This window comes from Chroicocephalus ridibundus, chromosome 4, assembly GCF_963924245.1.
Source record: "Chroicocephalus ridibundus chromosome 4, bChrRid1.1, whole genome shotgun sequence".
Lineage (NCBI taxonomy): Eukaryota > Metazoa > Chordata > Aves > Charadriiformes > Laridae > Chroicocephalus > Chroicocephalus ridibundus.
Window position 1 is genome coordinate 24698267 of NC_086287.1, and position 12164 is coordinate 24710430.

The following is a 12164-nucleotide window of genomic DNA, read 5'->3' on the forward strand; positions in this document are numbered from 1 at the left end:
TCTTTCTAGATAAGTCCTTCCATTGTTTGGAATCATGTTTTGAGTTCCTTTTGTTAAATAACATTTGAATAGTGATTTAAAGGATCTTTCATATTTCCATGTAAATCCTTGAAAATTGTTTTCAACTAAAAGATTTAATTGTTTTGTTTGACCTTACATAGCAAAGCTCTCCATCATCCTTATTACAAATTTACTTAGTGTTGTCTCTTGTTAGCAGATGCACTCTTTCTTTTTTTGCCACTCATTATGTTGTTATTGTGTATCTAACTATTTCATTTCCATAGCCTCACTTACTGTTTACAGTGTTGTTTTCTTTATGGAAGCAATGTAGCATACATTCCATGTTTCTATTCACACCTTTTTTTGTAACTCACCCTTTTAATATCGTATGTTAAATAGATGTAATCATTTGCTTTTTGTTTGCATTTACTCTTTGCACATTCTCTTCAGCGAGGGCTGTAAGTGAGGAATACCATTCAGTGAAGACACAATACTGGTCTGAAGTATTAATTAAATACATTCATTCAATAAATTCATTAAATAAGTGCTTTCCATGAGAGGCCATAATTGAATGTGCCAGAAATAACACTTCATCCTTATGTAATTATTTCAGTTTGGACAAGCTACCACAACTTAGAAAATTCTATAACATGGGATTAAAGCACTGTGTTAGGCAAATATTATTGTTATTTTTGTAGGTGAAGAAAATGAGTATAAAATGCAAAGGACTATATTATTAAATAAATTACATTATCATCTCTAGTTCAATAAATGAGCACACTCTTACTTGTATACACAGAGTATGCAGATGCCTATTTTCCACCAATTTAAATTTATCCCTTTGGATCATTCTGCATGTATTACCAAGTGATTTCTTGCCTATAGTTCTAACTTTTCTCACTTTTACTCTGGCAAGTGTTTCAAATTGCACATTGAAACGAGAAAGATCGTTTGATGCTTGTTGCCTACCACTAATGTAATACCTGAGTTTCATAACATTTTCACAGAACTGAAAGTTTGTTCACTGTGATTGACAAGGCTGTGACTTACCATTTACATTCCCTTTTTCCTAGGGTATTTATATATTTATTTGTATATTTGCCTTTGGAAAGATTGTGTCATCTTGAACGACTATGTCAAATTCAACAACTGAGAAGATATACTGGGAGTTTAGCAGACAAGCATACATTTTCATAGATGAGGTGATACCCATATCCATTTCATTACAGGAATATTGTCTGGAAAAAATGGAGAAAAGAACAAAAAGAGACCAAACCCCCCTAATATTAGAAAACTTTTATAATATTTTGCAATGACTTGAAGAGCTGCAATTAGTTATTAAAAAATAAACTTCTTTGAATCTGACAGCGTGTGGTTTTGTGTACTACAATTACTGTTACCGGCTGAATTTGCCTAAATCGTATACTTAATCACATCATAAAATTAAGAGAGATCATGACTTAACATTAAAGTCTGAACCTGCTTATGCATCATTTCCCATCTTAAAGAGATGCAACAATAGCTGCTAAATATGTAAATATTTTAGCATTTGCTCTGTCTTCTGAAAGTAGCAATCCTAGCAGACTTCTGGGTGGTTTCTGGATTGGATACACAAGGACAGCAGACCGCAAGTAGTGCTCATTTTGCAAGTGCCAGATCTTGTGAAACTGGAAATATAAACTAGCAGTAGCAAGCTAGGGAGCTTAGCTCTGTTGCGCTACCTATGGGAAAAGCGAGTCACAAAAGCCAGCGGAGCAAGTGAGGCTCTGTGGAAGGCAACTGGTGTGGTGAGGCATGATGTCTTACTCCCTGCCTGTCTCAGGGGCATGAGACACCTCTCTGAAGTGTAATACAGGGGTTTTCTAGGCATCGCTGAACCACCTCTGTGGAAGCTGGGTTTTTTTACACAGTAAAGTGATGCGCCACTGAAAGATAATCGTTTGGATCTGGGAAGCAGTACAAACACGCCAGTTAATTAGCTCTGCTCTCAGTTTACACAGCTGCGCTGCTCCAGGTTGAGTATGACGCTGTGCTGTACAGTGTAGGCATGCCCTTGGGACTCTCCTCTGGAGATATCTAACCCTGATTTCCTCTTTTGAGATAGCCACCTAAGCGATTCTTCAAAAACCATACAGTTATCAGTCCTTTCAAAAGCCACCTGGAGCAGGTGGAGGTTGAAACACCCTCACTTCTATGCACAGATCGATAGTTACCATCATATTAAAAAGAAAACCGGGAGAATTTCTTTTCAGTACCTACCCTGCTGACATTAAGATAAGACTTATTAAACGGAGAAACTTCAACAATACAAACTAACTGTAACTTCAAACTAATTGTGAATAGTTCTCCCTTGCTTCCCACCATTGAAATTCTTTTACTTTGTAGGAAATACCCCATTTCCACCGGTGCAGGTCTCCCAGCAGGCTTCTGCCTTCTTCCAGGTGAGTGCCCTAACTGCTCAGGCAGAAGGTAAAATTACAGATAGGAATGGAAGACAGCACAGCCATTTTGTTTCCATCCTTTTTCAAGGAGGTAGAACAAAATAAATACTTATCAAAATTTTGTTAACTATAAACTGTATGACAATGTATAAAGTGGTATTCAATTGAAGCAGCCTTGCAAATTCCCAAAAAAGTACTTTTGTTATTCACATGAAGCCCATGAGGCACTTCAAGGTCCTGCTAACACCAAATCTTTATTAAACACTTAAAGCAAGTCATCAGAAAAAAAAAAAGATATATCCAGTTTAAATACCTGACATTTGCATTGTAGCTCTGCAAAAATTTCCGTGCAGAATGTAAATACTGGGGAAGTTTCTCAGTTTTCATTGTCTTCATCTATGGAACTGTGTCCCTGCTTTTTTTTTATGGTCTCCTCAATGCATGTGACTGCTGAAAAACACTCCTGTGTTCATAGAGGCACAGGGTTTTACAAATACTTCCTACAGCAACGTCATGATATTAGGAGCTTTGAGCAAGAGAGGGCCCCTATATAGGTGCCATACATCTTTCTCTTGTGCAATACAAGTTAACCTTTTATAGGGAGAGGAGAGGAGACCCAAGCATTGTACTAGTAAGGGCCCTGGAAATGCAAACAAGCAAGAGATAATACAAAACAAGCCAAAGCCAAGCAGCTGGACTCCTCTTCAGCAGCTAGAAGCTGTGGGGAACCTTAAGTCCTTATACTCCTCATACACATACTCACCATGAAAATGAGTCAGTTTTACGGGAGCGTAACAGAAAAATGGGCAGGAAATGACCTTCACAGGTCATGTAGGTTTTGTCCCTTCTCCTGTCCTTATTGTTTCCAAAATCCAGGCTGGTCCTATGAATAATTTCTGTTTTATCTTTCCCCAGCCTAAATAAACAAACCTAAATAAATGCTATTTACACACAGAGTAAGTCTACAGCAGCTTGTGAGAAGATGAAGACCTCTTGTTTTAGATTAAAAAATAAGCACAATAGTTTGTGAACTCCAGGACTTATTTCTAATGCATGGCATTTGCTACAATGGAATAATGGCAAAATTGTTTATCTAAGGATTTCCACTTTTGTTTCTAATTTGAGTGGAAAGATCCTGCAGAGTTCCCTTTCAGATTATTAGCAGCACATCACTGACAGGCGGGATTCTTTTGGAAAGATTTACATATATATATATATATATATAAAAATTTATGGTGGCTTTTTGTGTGCTGTGAGGCAGGCTGTATACACAACTAAATGGGACAACACAGAATATTTTTAAAAGGTGGCAGAGTGATTTTTTCCAGTGAAGTACTTGTAATTTTCCTTTTGTTCAGACAAACCAACATGATATGTAAGGAAGAAAGAATACCTACAATTGTTTTTTTTTTTTTCTCAAACTTTTCAGAAACTCTCCACTGTAAATGTTAATCCTGAATAAATATGTTCCAGCTGTTTATCTCAGGCCAAAATCTCTACCCTTCTATATATCTGAAAAGGTTTTAACATAGGTGCGTTGATGGATTCTAGCAAAATTAACCTTCCCATGGAGAAAGGATACTTATAAATACTCTGTAGCCATGACTGTAGCCATTAACCTACAAATTCTCCAGCCTTCATTTTCCTATTCTGGTAATTTATCTCGTCTCTACTTAGCCTATTCTTTTGGAGATAGTATGCAAGAAGGGCGGGATTATCTTCTTAAAATTGTTCTTCTCTTCATCTGCTTCTCTTCTGTCCTTCCTTTCTGCCTTTTCTGAAGCCCCTATGTATCTGCAATCTGAAAAAAAAAAAAAAAAGGAAAACACAATTTCAGCAGTATGGATCTGACCCAGCATCCCAGCATTGAAAGGCATTTCCTCAGACCTTAGAAATCATTCTTCTTTTATTGCTCAAAATGAAAGAAGCACAAAAGAGAAATTAAATGCTGAACAATAGTCACCAAATTTATGGTAACTCTTCTCCATGATTTCTCAGATTACCTGTGCTGAGACAATAATGCCTTGTGCTTGTATCTGAATTGCTACATCCTCTGGTGTTTGAGCGTATCCAGTAACTTGCATTCAGGCCTCTCACACTATTGGGTTTGGTGTGCTTTTGTGGCATATTCTGTTCACCTGGGGCTCCAAGCAAAGCAGAAGTCAGATCCTGTGCTAGTTGTTTCCATGGTTGTATAAACATAGAGAAACCACTTTCATATGTCCCACTCCTCATCATCCTTGCTCATTGTATGAAGAAAAACCGGAATACCCACGCTGTAGTATTCTTTCGCTCTGATTCAAATGTTTGGGGACTTCTATGGGCTTAGAACTCAGAAGCAAATAAAACCTTTCCTTCTAAAATCAAAGAGAATTCAGCATAGAAAGATGAAGCCTGGGATGAGTCTTTAGGTCTTTAGGACCTACATACCAGGATTCCAGGTATTGCAACTTCTTCCAGCTTCTTGTTGCAATTCCAGGTATTGCAGCTTCTAGGAGTGAGAAAAGAATCAGGGATCTCAGAAGAAGGAAAAGACTGAGACAGCTTCACAGCCTACAGCTTTTCAGTATATACCTGGATTCTAAGTCTATGCAAGTCTCGAGTTTTTTCTTTTTGAGAGAAAGTGTGGACTTACAGAATTCTCTATAGTAGGCATATTGTTTATTACACTAGTGATATCCAACGCTGAATTTATGGGGAACTTGAAGCCTGCAGACAACTGTAACTTGTCAACAGCTGACTTGGAAAACTAGATAAAATAATACAGCTAGAAAATTTCTGCTCTTTAAGTTGTATCAGTGATTCATGAGAAAATTTTAGAGAGGATAATAAGATATTGTTTAAGAGCTCAGCAAAGTTGAATCGGATCACACTTAAATGGGAGCAATTTTTGAACAATCAAATTAATATAAGTTAACTAATACAAACAAGCCTCATTTAAGTTTTGAAAGTAAATTAAAGAGTAAAGAAAACTAAAAAAATGCCAAAACTAAGACTTATGCAATGATAAAATCTTTGACATATACACTTTTTGTTTTCTTCAAAAACCACTGTAAAATCCACATTAGGACAAAGAACTACAGGATGAAACCTCTGCTAATCTTGAAAATTCATTATGTAATTTATGCATGAGTTGACTTTTTCTATATAGCTTTATACAATTATGTTGTATACTCTACAGTACAAGGAAGGAAATTTGGAAACAGTTCCAGAAAAGTGCTAGGTCTGATAGTCTTCAAAAAGTACTAATCACTACTTGTTTACAGTCATGAAAGCAATGCCTAAAGAAATTAACTCAGATAAGATTCTGCCCAAGAACAGAAATTCATAGAGCTTTATCAAACAGAACAGGCATTTCTATGTTGAATAATTCATCAAGTGATTTTTTCCATTCCCATTAATTATCTGATGATAAATGTGATTTTTCCAGTTTAATTATTTTTGTATTATTTACAGAGACCTTCAACAAAAAAATAATGAAAGTTTGAAAGGAGCTCTAGGGTCATATGTTCCTTTGGGTATCTCTGATTGCTTATTTCGTAAAGTGTATTTTTGGTCCAGCAGTGTTTCCAGAGATGAAACACTACTGTCCTTTAATAATGACATAGTAAGGAAGTTTTCATATTAATATTAATTCCACCAATAATTTAGTTCCTTTGATGCTGTACAGTCAAAGATGGATGTAACATTTCAGTAATGCCTAGAGAGCATCTTAGTATCTGTTTATCTTTCCTGTACAGAAGACTCAGATGAACCAAAGTAGTAACATGAACAGGTGGATAGAAAATCTTCAAATTCAGTGTGAATGCCCATTTTGACTTTGCCAAGTCCTTTAGAAGCCAGAAATACAAATCTCTTTCTCCTCTCCTCTCCCCTTCCTTTCCCTTCCTTCCCCAAAAAATAATGTAATTTATTATCAATTATAAATTGAGTAGGATGGTGAGAAACAAAGACGAAACTGAAAACACTTCCCCTTCATGCTCGCTTCTTCCCAAGCTCAGCTTCATTCTTTCATTCCTGACTCTTCTACCTCTTTCCTCTGAAGTGGCACAGGGAAATGGGAATGGTGACTTGCAGTCAGTTCATAACACAGTCTCTGCTGCTCCTTCGTCCTCACACTTTTTCCCCAACTCCAGCATGGGTGCTTTCCATGGGGTGCAGTCCTTCAAGAACAGAGTGCTCCTGCATGGGATTCTCTCCATGGGCCGTACTTCCTGCCAGAAAGCCTGCTCCTGTGTGGACTCTCCACAGCTGCAAGGGGACAACCTGCATCACCATGGTCTTCTTCATGGGCTGCTGGGAAATTTCTGCTCTAGCATATGGAGCACCTCCTCCCCTTCCTTCTTCTCTGATCTGTGTGCCTTCACAGTTGCTTCTCTGACATATTTGTCACTCCTGTCTCTCACAACTGCTGCACAGTGTTTTCTGCCCTTTCTTAACTACGTTTTCACAAAGGCACCACCAGTTCAGCTGATGGGATCAGCTGTGCCCTGCAGTGGGTCCATTAGAGCCAGCTGGAACTGTCTTTGTCTGGAAGAGGGCAGCCCCTGTCCCCTTCTCACAGAGGCCACCCCTGCAGCCCCCTGATACCAACACCTTGGCTCATAAACCCAATGCAGAACCATCCTGGAGAATATCAGCTGTCAGTTTTGACAAGAATGTGTTTTCATCAAAGAAGGTATTCTTGACATCCCATTAAGTGTTGTAGTTCCATTGATTTAGGTAGGTAAGGTTTAATTTTTACTGGCACTAAAATAAGAATCCAACTCCAAATTGCTGCTTTATTCCCTAGGCTTCCTTTTTTTCCCTTTTTTTTTTTAATTTTTTTTCTATCACTTGTTAATTTGCAATTTTGTTACTTCCACATCTCGGACAGCAGAATGCAATGTAGTCAATAAGAAATAGGGCATGGAGACAAAAGCTCTTTGGAACTTCTAACTGATAACAGCACTAGCACTGACTTCAGGTTGCAAATGCAGAACATTACACATGATGGGGTGGATCATCCATTTCAACTGAGCATCCAAATTTAAGTACTTATTCCAGAGCAAGGTACCCAAATCAGTAAACTTCTGTTAGTCTCTAAAATAAAGTAAGCTGTTCTGATTTCATCTTTGTCATCAGGATTTTCTTTGAGACAGGCTTGTTAAGCTTGGAGAGAAAACTCCAAGGCCCAGTTCTTCCTCCTACTGATCAATCTCATCAATGAAGATATTGCCTCATCATTTCTGCTGCCATGAATGTTATGCTTTTAGAATAAGGTTTGAATTTTAAACATTTGTCTAATGGCTGCCCCTAATCAGCAGAGCTTACCATAAAATGTGTAATTTGTTCTTATTTAAGTCCAATTAATGGGCCTAGATTTAAGTACTTAAGTAAGCCTGTACTTAAGTGCTTTGATGATTGGGAAATAAAGAGAATGAATATCTACGCATTCATGGCATTTTTGTATTGATACAAGTGATCGTAGTCTGGGATTTGTTTTTTCTTTCAGCTGCAGATAAATAGCAACTGTAAGGTCTTCAGGGGAAACTCTGTTCTCATTTACTTTGATGTTCTTTACATTTAATTTTCTCTGGCTTTCTTTTGTTACCCCAGATTTATCCCAATGTAGCTGAAAGCAGCAGTTGGCTCTTACCAATTGAGACAGAAATAAAAGCAAACGCAATTTAATTGCCAGTTTGAAAAGCCCTTGCCAGATATTTATTGAAAAGAAGAGTTCATTTTCTAATCTTTCTTCTTACTTTTTCTAGACAAGGGAGGAGGTGGTAGTGGGGAATATGATATTGCTGTTTATAAAGCCAAACATATCTGCAACAAGGGATTAACATTCTTTTTCCTTTCAGAAACAGACCCACTTATATTTTCTTGGAGCTCTGTGGGTGCTCTTAGATAGCATAAAAACCTTGAAGAAAGATAAATGGAACTACCATTTCAGTGAGAAGGTCTAGAGATTTCGGCAGTGTTTGTAAAAATGTGTTTGAAGCTTCCAATTCCTCTTCAGTGTTACAGATAAAGAAGTTAAACCCTTGATGGGAGAAGGGAAAATGACAAAGGGTGATAACTAAAATTAAATCAGCCAATATCAACATATTTAGCTGACAAAAAGGCAGGAAGAACAATTATTTTTCAATTTTTAATGGTCTTTTATTTGTGTTTTTGTGTTGATGTTTGTTAATGATAATTGCCTTTCCCTGTAGTGTTTATTTTTAATGAGCCACTCAAAATGGAGCATAAATACTGTAAAATCACAACAGTAATTATTCTGATCTACTTACAAAGGAGTATTAAAAAAATAAACAGGACATTGGTGAATTTAGGGCTTAAATTAAGTTTGATAAATGATTCAAAACACTGTTTAATATCACAAATCTGTGGTGAAGACTTGGGTTTAACTTCTGTAAAAGTTATCCAAAGCAGCATCTTGCGACAACGGCCTAGCTTTCTAAACGTTGCTAGTTCCACTCCGGTTGGTATTTGAAAGCCATAGACTGTACTGAGGGATGTGGCCCTGAGAAGCTACCCAAACAACCTCAGAGCCAACTTTTATATCTGTATTATGGCACAAGTTTAAGCCCAATAAAAAAGGAACAGCTAGATGTCTACCGATGCAGCTATATTGCTTCTGTGACAAACCATTTGGTGCTTATTCAAGCATTCTCTGAGTTTAACCATAGGATGTAAACAAGCCCAGAAAGGAAGGTGCTCGAGCACCTCTACAAGCACTCTATACTAGTATAGAGGCAGTTAGAGACAAGGAAATTGTAGGAAACCCCTTGAGAGTGTCAGCGTAGGTTTATGCTATTAAATTAATCAGTAGGAGGGAATACTTCCAGGCACTGGATCACTGTGTATTAACAGAATAATTGTAAGCATGCTTTGTGTATAGCACTCCCAATGTCCAGGTACAAATCAGGATTTACTACAGGGGAGTGAGCGTTACCAGTAGGCAAAGCACATTTAGACAGCCTTTACTGATGACTAGGAAAGTTTGATAACACAGATGTGGAACATTGGTCCCAGCTGGTCTCAAGGTCAAAGAATGGTCTCAGGGGTGCTAAATCTACTAGTACAGATTTAGCCACAGATTACTTCAAAACAATTAAATAATTGCACACTAAATTCCATATATAAAAGGGATTTAGGCAACTACTCCTATTTGCTTTAAAGTTACTGAATCAATGGAAGCTAGATCCTTGGACTTGAGACCAATTTCAAGTCACCATGCATTGTCTTTCACCATTACCTTCGGTGTGAGTTTAACATCCTACTTCACAGACACATAGGCCAAGCTTATTAAATGTTATTCCTTTAAAGAAAGATTTATATGAATAATATATCTGCATTAAGTAAATACATAGGCAAATATATGTCTGTATATATTTGTATACATCATCAGATATTAAAAAATATTTATAAACATATAAATACATAATTTCACAGGTATATGAAATTAGTGTCAAGAAGTTAAACATTAGTCTCTGGATCTTCTCTCAAATCCAGTTTGAATCAACTGTACCATGGAGGTCACAGAGAAAAACCCTTGTTTCATTAATTTTGAAAGTAGTAGCTACAACATGCTGGTAACCTCAGTACTTTTCTTCTTCAGTGAAGGGATTTTAATTGCTCTGTACTAAGGACCCACCATTCATGTCTCTCACACATGTCACCATCAGTGTTACTTTCTATGATACAGTGGAGGCAGGTAGAGAACTCTCTCATCATAACGATATGTTGCTGGGAAGGGAAAGGATCTGTTCCGAGATCTGAACGTTGGGTAATCACTTTTCATACCCAAGAATCATGAAATCTTGTTCGCTAATGTCCTCGTTTGAGGTAGAACAGAACCAATTTTCTTTTCAGTTAAGTCTCTTCTAACTAACAGCACTCCCTGTTGTTAATTTGCCAGCCCAGCCTAAACCATGACAGATTTATACCCATCCCTATGTTGTCTTGTACTTCCACTTTATAATGCAGCATGCCTTCCTGTGAGTTCCTTTCCCCTAAGGAGTGACAGAGTTCAATGAGTGTTAATTCTCCAAAGGTTTTTAAGGATGTGTGTGCTGGGCTGTCAAGATTTTCTAGAGAGAGTGAACGGTGTAACTGCTTAATGACTTTCCATCTCCCTGCCATGGCACATTATCCTGAAGTCGCAGCTCACCAGGTGCAGGTTCCTGAAGAGTGTTTTGTTAAGACGTGGTGTGCAGCTTCGCACCACTTCCTCTGACAGCTCTGCCTTACGGGGGTGGATTTCTCAGGGCTCCCCTCACTTTTGTGCTGCACAGTGGAGAGGTTATGCAGCTTTCTAAATGTGCATACACTCTACAGACCTTTTTGTTTAGCTTGGGGTATTAAGAGGAAAATCATTAAATCTTCTGGGGAAAACACGACTCTCATGTTAGACCACATTCTCTGATAGATAGTTCATTTTTAATTTCTAAGCCTCACTTGCCAGAGCTGTCCATACAGCTATGACGTTTCCTCTGTTTTCTGTATACTGTGTTTTAAAATTGCTAAGGATGACAGCTGCTCTTAATAAACATTCTGCTCTCAGAACTGAAGCAAAGAACATACTCATAGAGTAGCATACTTGTTCACAACAGATCAATTAATTTATGAACGTGTCACATGCCCTTTTATATCCTTGTCTCATCCCTTAACTATATTTCCAACTTTCCCAGTGTTTACTTGAATTGCTTTAGCACATGGGGCCTCTGTGAAATTGGAGTACAGAGTGAAAATAAAAGACCGGCATTTGCAATATGGGAGTACTAGTTATGTAGTGAGAGAGTCTACTCCTTTTGCAGGCCCCCTTTATACTGGCTAAGCTGGAACACAACTCCTCTAAGGAATATCAGATCCATGATTCTTTATAACAGGCTTCACTTTTGTTCCCTCGTTTTGTTTAACCTTTCAAGGATGATCAGACAAAAAGGATACAACTTTTTTGGAAGATAAAACATTTATAAAGTCAGTGGTGATGCAAATGGGATTGTAAAATAAAATAAATATAAAAAAAAAAGCCCCATGAAATTAAGAGGTCAGGTACAAAAGAAAAGTGAAACAAAAACCATGAGAAAGTATGGAACATAGATCAGAAAGATTTTGTAATACCATTATGAGAACAATTGTGAACCGTAATGAACAATGAACGACCATATAGCATTGCTATTAAACTAATTTCTTCAAATTGTTGTAAAAGCCTGAATTCACAAAGGACAGGATGGTCCCAAATTAATTTGAATCAAACTGCATTTCATTATTATTGTTGTTGCTCTTATTGTGATGGAATATTTCAGATTATTTTGAAGACCTTATAGGGGTTTCATTTGTTCATTCAATTTAAACAGAAAAGATATACAATTGCCTTTACAATTTATGTTAATGAATATAGTACTTTATTTGTGATTAGGTGATTCTGCTGCACATCATATAAATCATAAGTCCTTAACAGTTGTTTCTATTTCCCTCCTCGCATGTTTAGAGTTAATTCCTTCAGAACATTCCATAAAACATTCCTATACCCCTTCTGCTCCAATACCTCCTTATCAGTTATAATGAAGAGAAAATCCTTTTTCTGATGGTAACAACTCTTGGGCAACTGCTAACATCCTTTTTTTTGCCTGTTGGGAAAAATCTCACAAACCAATGACCAGAGTTAGGCTTCATTTTCACAGGCAGGTAAGCAACTATAAGAGTTAAATACTGCTTCAAGAGGGCCAT